This window comes from Rhinolophus sinicus, chromosome 11 (genome assembly GCF_057876585.1).
Source record: "Rhinolophus sinicus isolate RSI-liver-muscle chromosome 11, RSI-T2T, whole genome shotgun sequence".
Taxonomy (NCBI): Eukaryota; Metazoa; Chordata; class Mammalia; order Chiroptera; family Rhinolophidae; genus Rhinolophus; species Rhinolophus sinicus.
Window position 1 is genome coordinate 24,316,039 of NC_142511.1, and position 11,389 is coordinate 24,327,427.

At 53.2% G+C, this 11,389-nt stretch overlaps 1 protein-coding gene across 2 annotated transcripts in view; it reads right to left on the reverse strand.

The window, feature by feature from the left end:
* The window catches only part of SOX13 (SRY-box transcription factor 13), a 46,770-nt gene extending 35,622 nt beyond the window's left edge, over positions 1 to 11,148 (reverse strand). The window contains exon 1 of one of the 2 annotated variants that reach the window (XM_088801780.1): positions 10,546 to 11,148. The gene's annotated coding sequence lies outside the window, so the exon portion shown is untranslated. The remainder of the gene's footprint in view (positions 1 to 10,545) is intronic. The other variant, XM_019711400.3, reaches the window with a different exon arrangement.
* Between the last annotated feature and the right edge of the window lie 241 nt (positions 11,149 to 11,389).

Sequence of the window (11,389 nt, forward strand, 5' to 3'; positions counted from 1 at the left end):
AGTTGTTGATTTTCGGGAGGGCAGGGAGAAACAGGAGAGGAGGAAAGAAGCAGCAAAGGCATTTAACACCAGCCTGGCTAATTTGCAGTTGGCCCTGGCAATCCTGCACCTCCTGCAGCTGCCTGGGAGAGGCCTGGGCACTGCACTGTGCCCTAGTCCCACTTGAATCCACAGCACCACACCACAGGCAACCCCCGCACACCCCATACATATTAGCGCACCCCAAAACCCATGCTCCCGTGCTGGCACACACAACTCATAGCTGAACAAGGACCTGGGTGCCAGGAGCCCCTAGCCACCCTGTCTTCGAATGTCCCCCACTCATCCTCCCCCAAAAGTCAGGATGACTATCTGACATGCCCTTGGAGACCCAGGTGGGGCCCCTGGGAGACAGGGCGATTTGCCCTTACAACCCTCTCTTCTCTGACTTGTTCTTGCCAAACTATCTCCTCCTCATTCTCCAGGTCTTTGCTTCCTCTTCCAGGGAGCCTTCCCTGACTGTCCAAAGCTGGTTGTGGTGCCCCTCTTGGGTGCTCCCAAAGCACTTCACCCTGTACCTCCCTAATCTTCACTGTTGTCAGTCAGTATCTAATCGATTATTTACTTCTCTTTATCTTCCTCAAAACTGTATAAAGGTATCTTAGCCCCAGTGCAGCAGGGCACAGCAGAGAGTCGGGCGTTCCTTACATATCTGCTGAGTAGATGAGTGAACTGCGCAGGCCCCCATAGGCCCAAACGGCCACTCCACCTCCACCCAAGTTCCCATTCTGAGAGCCACCTCTTGGATTAAAAAGGCCTCTTGCATTAAAAAGGCTTCTTGCAACTAGCAACGGCAACTGGACCTGGAGCTGAGCTGCACCCTCTACAACTAAGACTGAAGGGACAACTTGAGCTGAACGGCACCCTCCACAACTAAGATTGAAAGGACAAAAACTTGACTTGGAAAAAAAGACCTGGAAGTACACACTGTTCCCCAATAAAGTCCTGTTCCCCTTTCCCAATAAAAAATCTTTAAGGAAAAAAAAAGCCCTTGGCTGATTAAAAGGCTCCTGTGCTTCGGAGTCACCAGCACACAAACTTAGATTAGTAATCCAATTAGCCAGTTACTGTCTCAGAGATCAAAGAGCTGGATCCTAAGGGACAAGCGATGGGTGAGTCTTCATGATGGGACAGGGAAAGAGGAAGGAAGGACACGGAGAAGACCCTGTGGGTTGAAGTCCAGCAAAAGGGCCTGGTGGAGGGTTGCTGTCAGGTGAGGCAGGAACCCCCCTTCCTCCCCGTTTGCCCCATCAGTCTTCCCTGCCCGTCCTAAACCCAACCAGCCTGACTCAGGAATCAAGCTCCCTTGTACCTGTGGCCAATTATCCAAACAGGATTCCGACTTCATGAGGAGGGTGGTGACAGTCCAACCAGAGACCCTCTCTAAAATACCCAACACACCCACACTCACACGTGCATACAAGCCTTCCCCTCAATTCTGGTTCCCCAAGCTCCAATGTCCAGAAAACGGTAACCAATAGCCAAGGATCACCTCCAGAGTTGGGAACATCAGGTTGAGGAGCATGGCTCTAAGGCCGGCAGAGCTGGTGGAAAAGAAGGGAACTTACATTATGAAACCATAGGTCACAACCTCACACCTGTCAGAATGGCCATCACCAAACAGATAACAAGAGTTGGTGAGGATGTGGAGAAAAGGGAACGCTCATGCACATTGGTGGGAATGTAAACTGGCGCAGCCACTATGGAAAACAATACAGAAGTTCCTCAAAAATTAAAAATAAAACTACTGTATAAGCCAGCAATTCCACTTCTGGGTATTTATCTGAAGAAAATGAAAACACTAACGGTAATTCAAAAAGAGATATATATATATTCCTATGTTCTATTGCAGCATTGTTTACAATAGCCAAGATGTGGCAGGAACCTAGATGTTCACCAGTGGATAAATGGATAAAGATGTGGTACATACATACAATGGAATATTACTCAGCCGGTAAAAAAGAACAAAATCGTACCATTTGAAACAATATGGAGGGACATAGAGGGTATTATGCTAAGTGAAATAGGTCAAACAGAGAAAGACAAATACCATATGATTTCACTTACATGTGGAAACTAAAAGACAAAATAAACAGACAAACACAACAGAAACAAACTCATGGATTCAGAGAACAAACTAATGATTGCCAAAGGAGAGAGGGGGGAAGGGTGGAACAGAAAAGTGGAAGGGAGATTAGGAAGTACAAACTTCCAGTTACAAAACAAGTCACAGGGATGTAACGTACAGCACAGGGAATAGTCAACAGGATCATAATAACTACGTGTGGTGACGGACGGTTACTAGACTCAGCATGGTGGTCACTTTGTAAGATATGTAATTGTTTAATTGCTATGTTGTACACCTGAAACTAATATAATATTGTATGTCAAATATAATTAAAAATTTTCAAAATAAAAATGACAAAAACAATTTAAAAAACCAGTAAGTCCCTGATGCTCTGAGCCAGTTCCAACAAGGCCATCATGTACAACTGTGCAGACTGTGTACTCACAACTCTAAGAGCCTCGTTCACCCAGACATATAATTACTACAATAATTCTCTGGCAAGTAACAGTCAAGTTCATTCCTTTACTTCCTCAGATACCAAAGAAAGCTGTCTTGCTCTGTACCTCTGCCCCAGGCCAGATGTGACACAAATCCCCTTCCCCTGTTCTCCGACCCTGTTTCCTGGCTAGGGTACCTGTAAGTGAAGTCTGGGCCCGGCCCATCTTCCCAACCAAGAGTAGAGGCCTGCCCCACCAGCCCCAGGGAGGTGACCCCACTGACCCCACAATTAGCTCTTTCCCTACCACTCCTCTCTCTCAGCCCCTCATGTGGCCCGACTCCTGGTGTGAGGGCGTGGCTGCTGTGTCATGCTCACAATGACACAGTAGGAGGAAACTGAGCTTACAGAGAGAAGTGAGGGAAGGAGGGTGATTGCCCACTGCCTGCTGCTCCCCAGGTAAGACTGGAATTGAAACCCCAGTCGTGTGGGGTTCAGAGACTCGGGGCGACTGGAGCTTGAGGAGGGTCTGCTTCTGCCTCCGCAGCAATGCCCTGGCCTGGCTCTCTCTCTCTCTCTGCCTCCCAGTCCACTCTCCCCTTTCCTTCTTGACATTGGTCTAATGTCCCCACTGTCTCCCTGGGGCTCTCTGAGGTAATGCCTGGCCCCCCGGGGGCCAGAGGGGGCTGACCAAGCCCCCAACTGGCTGCCTGCACGCACACCCCCTCTCCATCAGTGAAGAAAAAGGGAGTCAGGCAAGCTAGAGAAATGGCAGAGGCTGGAGGGGCCACTCCCTTCTGCTTCCAACAGCTCCCCATTCATGCCCCACTCCCCTCATCCTACCTGCCTGAGAGCCTGGTTATACCTGCACACAGGCTTCCTTCCAACCCCTCCCCACCCCACCACAGCCCACCCCTCAAGGGACAGGCCCAGAACCAAAGCCTCACTGGGATGGGTGAATGAATGACTTCAGAATCCTTCAGTAGTGCTGGGAGGCAGGGGAGGGGGAGGTTTCAAGAGAGCTTCACACCCCACACACAGAAAACTTTCCTCACCCTTCACTGAGCAGAGTGCAGGGCCTACCTCGTGTGGCCAGGCAAGAGTTAATATTTTGAGTCAGCTAAGGGCAGCTTAAGCCAAGGCTTCACTCCCTTTCCTGCCTCCTCTCAGATGCCAGGGCCAAGGCAGGAGGCCTCAAGGGCCTGGGTCCCTGGGCCACCCACCCCAGTCCAACCCCAGGGCGGGGGGGGGAGGGGGTACGGGGGGCGGCGCAGGGGGCACAGGGCTGACTCTACTGTCATCTTGAAAGGGTATCAGTCCAGTCTTACAGGCTTCTTCTTCTCATATTTCCACTATTACCCCTCCTGCCAGGGACCCTTCTTTCTGCAGAATATTCTAGTGTTGGTCAAGCCTCAACTCTTCTCTTGGTCTTCCAAGACTAAACCGATGACTACTTTTTCTGTTTCACTGTCTGGCAATTCTAGATATATTTTAAATCCTTTCCATTCTAATTACAAAAGTACAACATTGTTGTACTAATTTTGGAAACTACAGAAATACAGAAATAATACAATATATATATGAGCCATAATTTTTTAAAAAGCCAACAAAGGCTATTATTACTCTAGGGCAGGCCACCCCAGCTATGGGAGTTGGGAGGGTCTGCTTTGCCTGCTTCACCTGGCCTCTAATTGGCCCCACCCTCATGTTGGATTATATAAGGAGCCCCCACCCCTGCAAGTCTGGCTGCCCCTTCAAAATGGCTGGACCAACTTGGCACGGGGCAAGGAGCCCAATTCAGCCCGTGTCCCCCACTGCTTTGGGGGGGGCAAAAGGGGGCCGGAACCAGGCCCTCTGGGAACCAGTTCTCACCCCATCCCATCCTGTTCCACAGGCTTCACATTCCATTCTGAGTCAAGCAGGGGCAGGAATGGGGGAGGTAGGGTGAGGGGAGGAGAAAAGTCTGGCCTCCTCTGGGGTGGATCCCGAGGGAACTCCAGGCCTGGCAGGGATCACAGACCTAAGGGTCTCGAGGGTTCCTGCCCAGTCTGTGGCTCCTTCCCATTCTCCTCTCCTCAAGTCTAAACACTGAAACCCTACCTCGGACATGTCCCCATAAGACACAAAGGGATAAGGTGGGGGTAACACTAAGCCCCTCCCCCCAAACAAGCCACAATCCCCTAGGCTGTTTATGGGGCTTCATGCCAAGGCCATTTAAATGCTAAGGCCACTTCTGTGGAGAGGGGTCTGAATGCTGTGAGTGTACTTATACGTGTGTGTATCAAGGAAATTGATTTCAGATTTGAGGGCCTGTGTCAAGCTTCCCAAAGTGACCAAAAGCACCTCGGTAGTAACGCTATTTAGGAAAAAAAGTGGCAGCTGGAGAGACTGTCCACTGCTTCCTTCTCCTATGCTACCCCATACACAGCTCTCCGCCCCAAAAAAATACTTCTGGCTGGAACCCTCAACCTTTGGGTACAAATCTCAGCCTCTGCTGCTCTCCTAGCTTGTCCCCACATGCACACTCGTGTTGAGAGGACCGGTCACACACACAGCACATCCAGGGCTGTGCTCAGGCCTTGGGTTCGCCCACAGACGACCTTAGGAAAAGGCAGGTGAAACCCCAGCCACTTCCCTCCTCACCTCACAGCCTCTTGGACGTCTAACCACTTACACTGTTCCTTCTCTGGGTCCATCCAAATCCTTCCCAAAAACACCTAGGAGTGAGCAGTGGGGCTACAGGCCTTCTGGCTCCTCCTAAACAGGGCAGGTCACAGGACCAGTGGGGTCTTCAGGGGCAGGAAAGCCAAGAACATGCCTGGAGTAGCAGGGAGTGACTGCGAGGTTCCGTGCTGTGGACCGTGCAGGGCGAACAGAAACCTCTTCCAGGAAGAGGGGGTGGGGAGCGCACAAGAGCCGCATCACCATGAGGCTTGAGCTGGGATGGACACATGGGTCGCGGGGCTAGGTCCACAGAACTCAGGCCCAACTCTATGCTCCACCCCACTTAGGAGGAAACTACCACATCAATGCTGCTCAGATAAAAGTATCGGAATTTTTAAAAGAAACAGCATCACCCCTGACCAGAGAAGTCGGCAGAGGTTTGAAGGTGGCCCTGCTGAGTTGACCTGTAACAGATCTCCCAATCAAGTCTTTCCAAGGAGCTGGAAGGAGGACCAAGGAAGAGGCAATCAAAATGAGGTCCCCAGGCAAAGACCCCCATCCAGGACATGTCTTCCTGCTTGGGAGCTGTGAAAGCGATCCTCATGGGCTCGGGTGCCCCTCCTGGTGATAGGCACTGTGACAGCCTTCCAGGCTAACACATCCCAGTTCCAGGCAGGGGACCAGCAGAGGGTGAGGATATAGCGAGTTCAGGCAGGAGTGAGCCTCTTAAACAAACACTGAGCACAAAAATAATTCCCATTCAAAGCACGTTTTACTGTGGGCCTGAAGGGACCTTCCCAGCACAGAGCCCTTTGCAAACACTCGACTTCACCCCTGAATGTAGCTGGGGATGGGGCACAGGGACATAGCTTTATTTGAATTCCACTTTTCCCAGAAGCATCAGCTTCAGCCAGCTTCAGCTTTCTACGGACGTACTCAGGGAGCTGCCCAAATAAGGGCCAATCTCAAAGCACCTCCAGAGAGGAGAAAACCTTTGTAGAATCAACTGTTGCCCAAGCAAACACTTGTCTGGCGACAGCAAACCCCAGACCCTTACCACTCATGGAGCCGTAGACATGACCAAGCGTGAGCCTCCCATGTTCTAGGAGGCAGGGATTGTCGCTGTTATTGTCCCGTTTCACAGATGGGAAAACAGAAGCTCAGAGATACTGTGTACCGTGTGCCCCACCCCCACTGGCTCTAAATCCGTCTCACTTTATACATCACCTTCCCTGAATCTGTTAATTATCAAAGTAGCAAAATGATCAGGATGACCCCACCACCACCACCACCACCACTGCCTCTACTAGGAGAAAAGATGGGGATACGGCTGTAGCTGGAATCCGAGACATTTCCAAAGCCAAGCCAGCGTTGGAAATGGTCCTTCACTCGCCATCACGGATCCCTACACTCCTGACCACAAAATCTGAGCTGGGGTAAATGCCCTCTCTAGGCAAGAGCACAGAATCATATCAGGGAATGGTGTGTTACTGAGACCTGGTGGCTCTACCTCCAGAACAATCTCCCGCTGGCCCACCCAAAGGCATCATCTTAATTCTGAATCAGCCTCCTAGCTGGCCTCTCTGCTTCCATCCTTGCTCCCCTTCAGGATACTCTTTTCTACATTTTATTTTCCCACTTATAAAAGTAGTTCAGGATCACCGTAGAAGGTTGGAAAAATCAACAGAAGATACAGAAGTAAAAATCACCATACGTCCAGTATCCAGAATTAACCTCTGTAAACATTTCAAGGCAGCCTTCTAGTCTTCTTGCTACGCGCACAATGTGCACATAATTAGCTTTACAAAATTGGTACTATATTACATAGCTTAATATCATTTCTTACATTTTATTATATACAGTTTCCAGGTTATAAGCTATTCTTTTCAAATATGCTTGTTGTTTGGGGGTTTTTTTGGTTCTAGTTGATACATGCACATGGTACTATAGTCAGAAAGGACAAAAGAGTCTACAGTGAAAACACCATCTTTCTTCCATCCATCCTCAGCCAACGTTTCCTTCCCCTGGGACAACCCTGATTATCATTTCCAGTGTATCAAATAATCTTTTTTTTCCAAAATATTCTCTTAAAACCATAAATTAGATCATGTCACTCCTCTACTTAAAACTCTCCAATGGCGTCCCATTACCCTTGGCCACACTATCCAAGCTCCTAACCAGTCAGTCCTACCAGGTCCCCGTAACCAGGCTCTGCCCTCCCCCTCCAGACACAATGCTGTTGCAAACCCTGTTCTGGCCTCAGGGATTTTTCATTTGCTAGACTTTTTCAGGTCTTTGTGCAGCAGTCTCCTTCTCATCCCTCAGGCCTCACTGAGCAGTCCTCTCCCCAGGGAGGCTTTCACTGGCCTCCCAATCTAGCCTCCCACCCCAAGCACATAAGTCCTCTATCACATCACCCTCACTGTATTCTTTCACATCACAAAGGACGAATAACCAATATTGTCCTGGCTACTTATCTCAAGTTCCGCATTTCCTGTCTCCTCCCACCAGAAAGAAGACCCCCTGAAGGCAGGCATACTACCTGTCTTATTCATTCCTGAAGCCCCGCTGGCACATAATAGGTGTGCAACAAATTTCTGTTAAAGGAATGAATGGGGGTGACTGCACTGGCTGGTTCTCATCACAGATCACCCACTTGTAGGATCTCCAAGCACCAAGAACCAACCTCCTGGCCATCCTCCCTGATGCACGGGGTGGGGGTTAGAGGGTCAGAGAAAGGAGAGAAGCCCATTGTCTGAGACCGTGTGGGTGGCCAGCAAGCAGCCTGCTCATCCTCGGCGCCCAGATCGACCCTCACAGGAGCTGCGCATGTGCAGAATCAGACAAGGCACTTGCAACAAACACAAATTCCTAGAAAATAGTCTACACGCCAAGTGGAAAGTTGGAAGTGAAACTGTGGCCCTTCAGGTACCCCAAATCCCACACCCATTCTGCCTGGGCAGCTGGGATATTCCAAGTTCCCAAGTGAGCCCCAGCAGCGGCAACACCAACGCCGCAACTCCCCCAGGAACAGCCCCAGCCCGTCCCACCTGACTCTTCCCCTGGGCCCCAGACACCTGGGCTCCTCTCTCCGGAAATTCACCCAGCCCCAGAGACACAAATGCACATCCAATCCCGAGCCAGCTGCCCAGGCCGGGGTACTCAGGGGACACCCTGTGGAGCCACTTCCTTCCTGGGGCCTGATTTCCACTGAGAACGCTGCAGTTGGGCCAAGATTGATTTTTTTTTTTTTTTTAAAGGAGGGAACGAAATGCCTTTCATAAAAATTGTGAATGAAGAGCGTGACAAAGGAAGGGGAGGTGAAGAAAAGTTAACAGACTCAACAAGATGGAACTAGACAAGGAGTAGGAAGGATTTGAGCAACCAAAAATCACAAAAGGGTGGAAGTGTGAGGTTTCTTCCTTCCCAGAAGCGGACAATTATTATAACTGATTACATGAGCACAATGCCAAAGTGCTCTTCTGGGCTCTGTACAAGGTCAGGGTAATAATAATGACAAGAACAGCTAACATTTCCCCCGCACTTATTATGTGCCAGGCACTGTTCTATGAGCTTTACTTTATTAAGACTTTTATTAATCTCCAAGAACAACCCCATAAGGTAGGTACTGTTCATATGAAACCCACTTTACAGATGAGCAAAGCGAGGCACAGAGCAGTAAGTAAGGTTAAACTGCTCAAGATCACGTCGCCAGTGGCAGTACCTAGGATCCAACTCCAGAGCCTTGGCTCTTAACCAATAAGCTATACTTGGCTTTCAGTGGTCCAATTGGGGGGTGGGTCCCAACCCTCCCGGAGTTTGTGCCTTCCAAACCACTATCCTTTAACCAATCATTAGATACCAATTTCAAAGATGTGTTCTTAACTCTGCCCATTTTGCATAAGGGAAAATCTAGAAAAGTTAAGACTCGACCGAGCCCACGTTGCCCATAGGTGGGGAATTAGGAACAAAATGTGTTGAATCCCAGCCGTGTGTTGGAGCGCCACTTCCTAAGAGAGCCCAGTGTGAATCAGGGTCCCCGGAAACTCCTCCCAGAACAGCAGCATCTTCCCTGGCTGTCTTAGTCCCCGCCAAAGCCCTTCACCAGAGCCGAGGCGCCCTGCCCGGAAATTCCCACCGAGTCAAAGCAAACTTCCCAGGAAAACTCCCCGGCGTCCTCCTAGCCCCTGTCCCAGAGACCGCTGCCAAGAGCGCCGCTGGAGTCCTTGCAGCTGCCGTCCGGCCTCCAGGGCGGGAGCCGCCGCTCGTGCACTGGGGTCCTCCCGGAAAGGTCCAGGGCTGAAGTTCAAAATTCACTTCCCTCCCGCCCAGGCACGGCTCACAGCCCAGCCCGGGACTCTAAAGCCACCCCTACGTCTCTGCACCCCCCCCACCCCCCCAGCTCCAGTGAAGTAATGAAGCAGCTCCAGCTGCACGACCCAGCCGGGCAGCTGGGAGACCCCGCGGGCGATCCCTGAGCGCCTCGGGACTCGAAGCAGCCGGCGCGCGCCCGCGCGCGTGCACACACACACACACACACACACACACACACAGTGTGAGTGTGTGTGTGTGTGTGTGTGTGTGTTTACGTATGGAACGCGCGGAGTGGGAAAACAATGGCGAGCCGCTGGGAACGGAGCGACTAACCCCCTCCCCTACCCCTAGGCACTATTTGCTCTTGAGGTGAAATCGGGATGAAAAGGTTCACCTCCGACAACCCACGGCGGGAGGTGGGGGTGGTATGAAAAAGGCTAGGTGGGAGGTGGAAGGGGGTGAGCCGGAGTAGCCGGAGCAGAAAACAAACAGGATGCAGCGCCCGGCTGGTCGGCTGACGAACAGACCTGGAAGGGTGGGAAGGGTGGCGCGGCTGGAACCCCGCACCCCACACACCAGGGCGGGGCGGGGAGATCTGCTTTTCCGAGCCGGCACCCGAGCCCCACTCGGGGCGCGCACAGATCGCCTCGGCTTCTCGCTGGGAAATCCTTGAACTGGGCGCATGGACAAGCTGGTGTGAAAGACCTGGTGCGGCTCTGCCAGGAGCGGGCATCCCCCCCACCCCCACCCCCAGCTTGGCTCGCTGGGTGTGCACAGCCACAGACACCCACAACCACCCACGGCCTCACCAGGCGGCCAACCCTCTCCACAAGGACCCTGTCTGCCCGCGAAGAGCCCCCACTGGCCGGGGTTGCTAGGGTCAGGTGGGGGGTCCGTCCTTCCTCGGAAAACTTTGTGAAGGATGGAAACTCGCAAAGATGAGAGCCGGCGTCTGCCCAGAACCGTGGGGGCGCGAGTGTCAAACTTCCGAGGGCGAGGAGGGGGCGCGGAGGGGCGCACTTACTACTCAGCCGGGCGCTGGGCTCTGGGCTCGCGGCTCCGGGCTCCTGCTGCTCCTCCGGCAGTCTGGCGCTGGCGGCCCCGGCTTCCCGCTCACATGCCCTGGCCACGCAGCGATCCGGAGCGGGCTAGGCGCGGGGCTGGGAGGGGCACGCCCCCCGCTGTTGGCCGAGGACTTGCTCCGGACTCGGGGCCGCCCGGGTGCGCGCCCACCGACCCGCCGCAGTCTTGGGCAGAGAGCTCGGTTCCGGCGGGGCGGCGCCCTCCGCGAGCCAGGCCGCTCTCCGCCCTCCGCCCTCCGCCCTCTGCCCTCTGCTGCGGCCGTCTCCCTGCCTTCCGCGGTCCTGCCCCGGACTCGCCCGGACGCGGCGCCCGCCCGCCGCCGAGCTCTCCGGCTGGGTCCCCGCGCCCCGGCTCGGTCCCGAACTGGGCCTCCGCTGCTGACCACTGCGCCCAGCCTCAGACCCGGCCCGCCGATCAGGGACGGGTGCCAGGACCCGCACTCACACACTTCAGTTCCAAGCCAGGACTGGGAGCCGGGCGTTCGCGGCTCGCGGCTGCGAGGCGACTCCACAGCCGCGGAGGAGAAAGAGGGAGGGAGACAGAGAGCGGGCAGGGGGAGGAGGAGGGAGGATGGGTGGGGAGATGGAGGAGGAGGGAGGGACAGAGAGTTCCCTCCTCCTCCCTGCAGCCAGGTCCATCCTGGCATCAACAGCTGGAAACCTCTGGAGGAAAGGGGAGAGCGAAGGCTCCTGAGTGGCAGGAGTGGGTGGGCGTGGAGAGAACAGAAGAAAGACATGGATTCTGCCCGCTCCCACTGCCCAGGTATGAGGGTCGCTACACAGAGT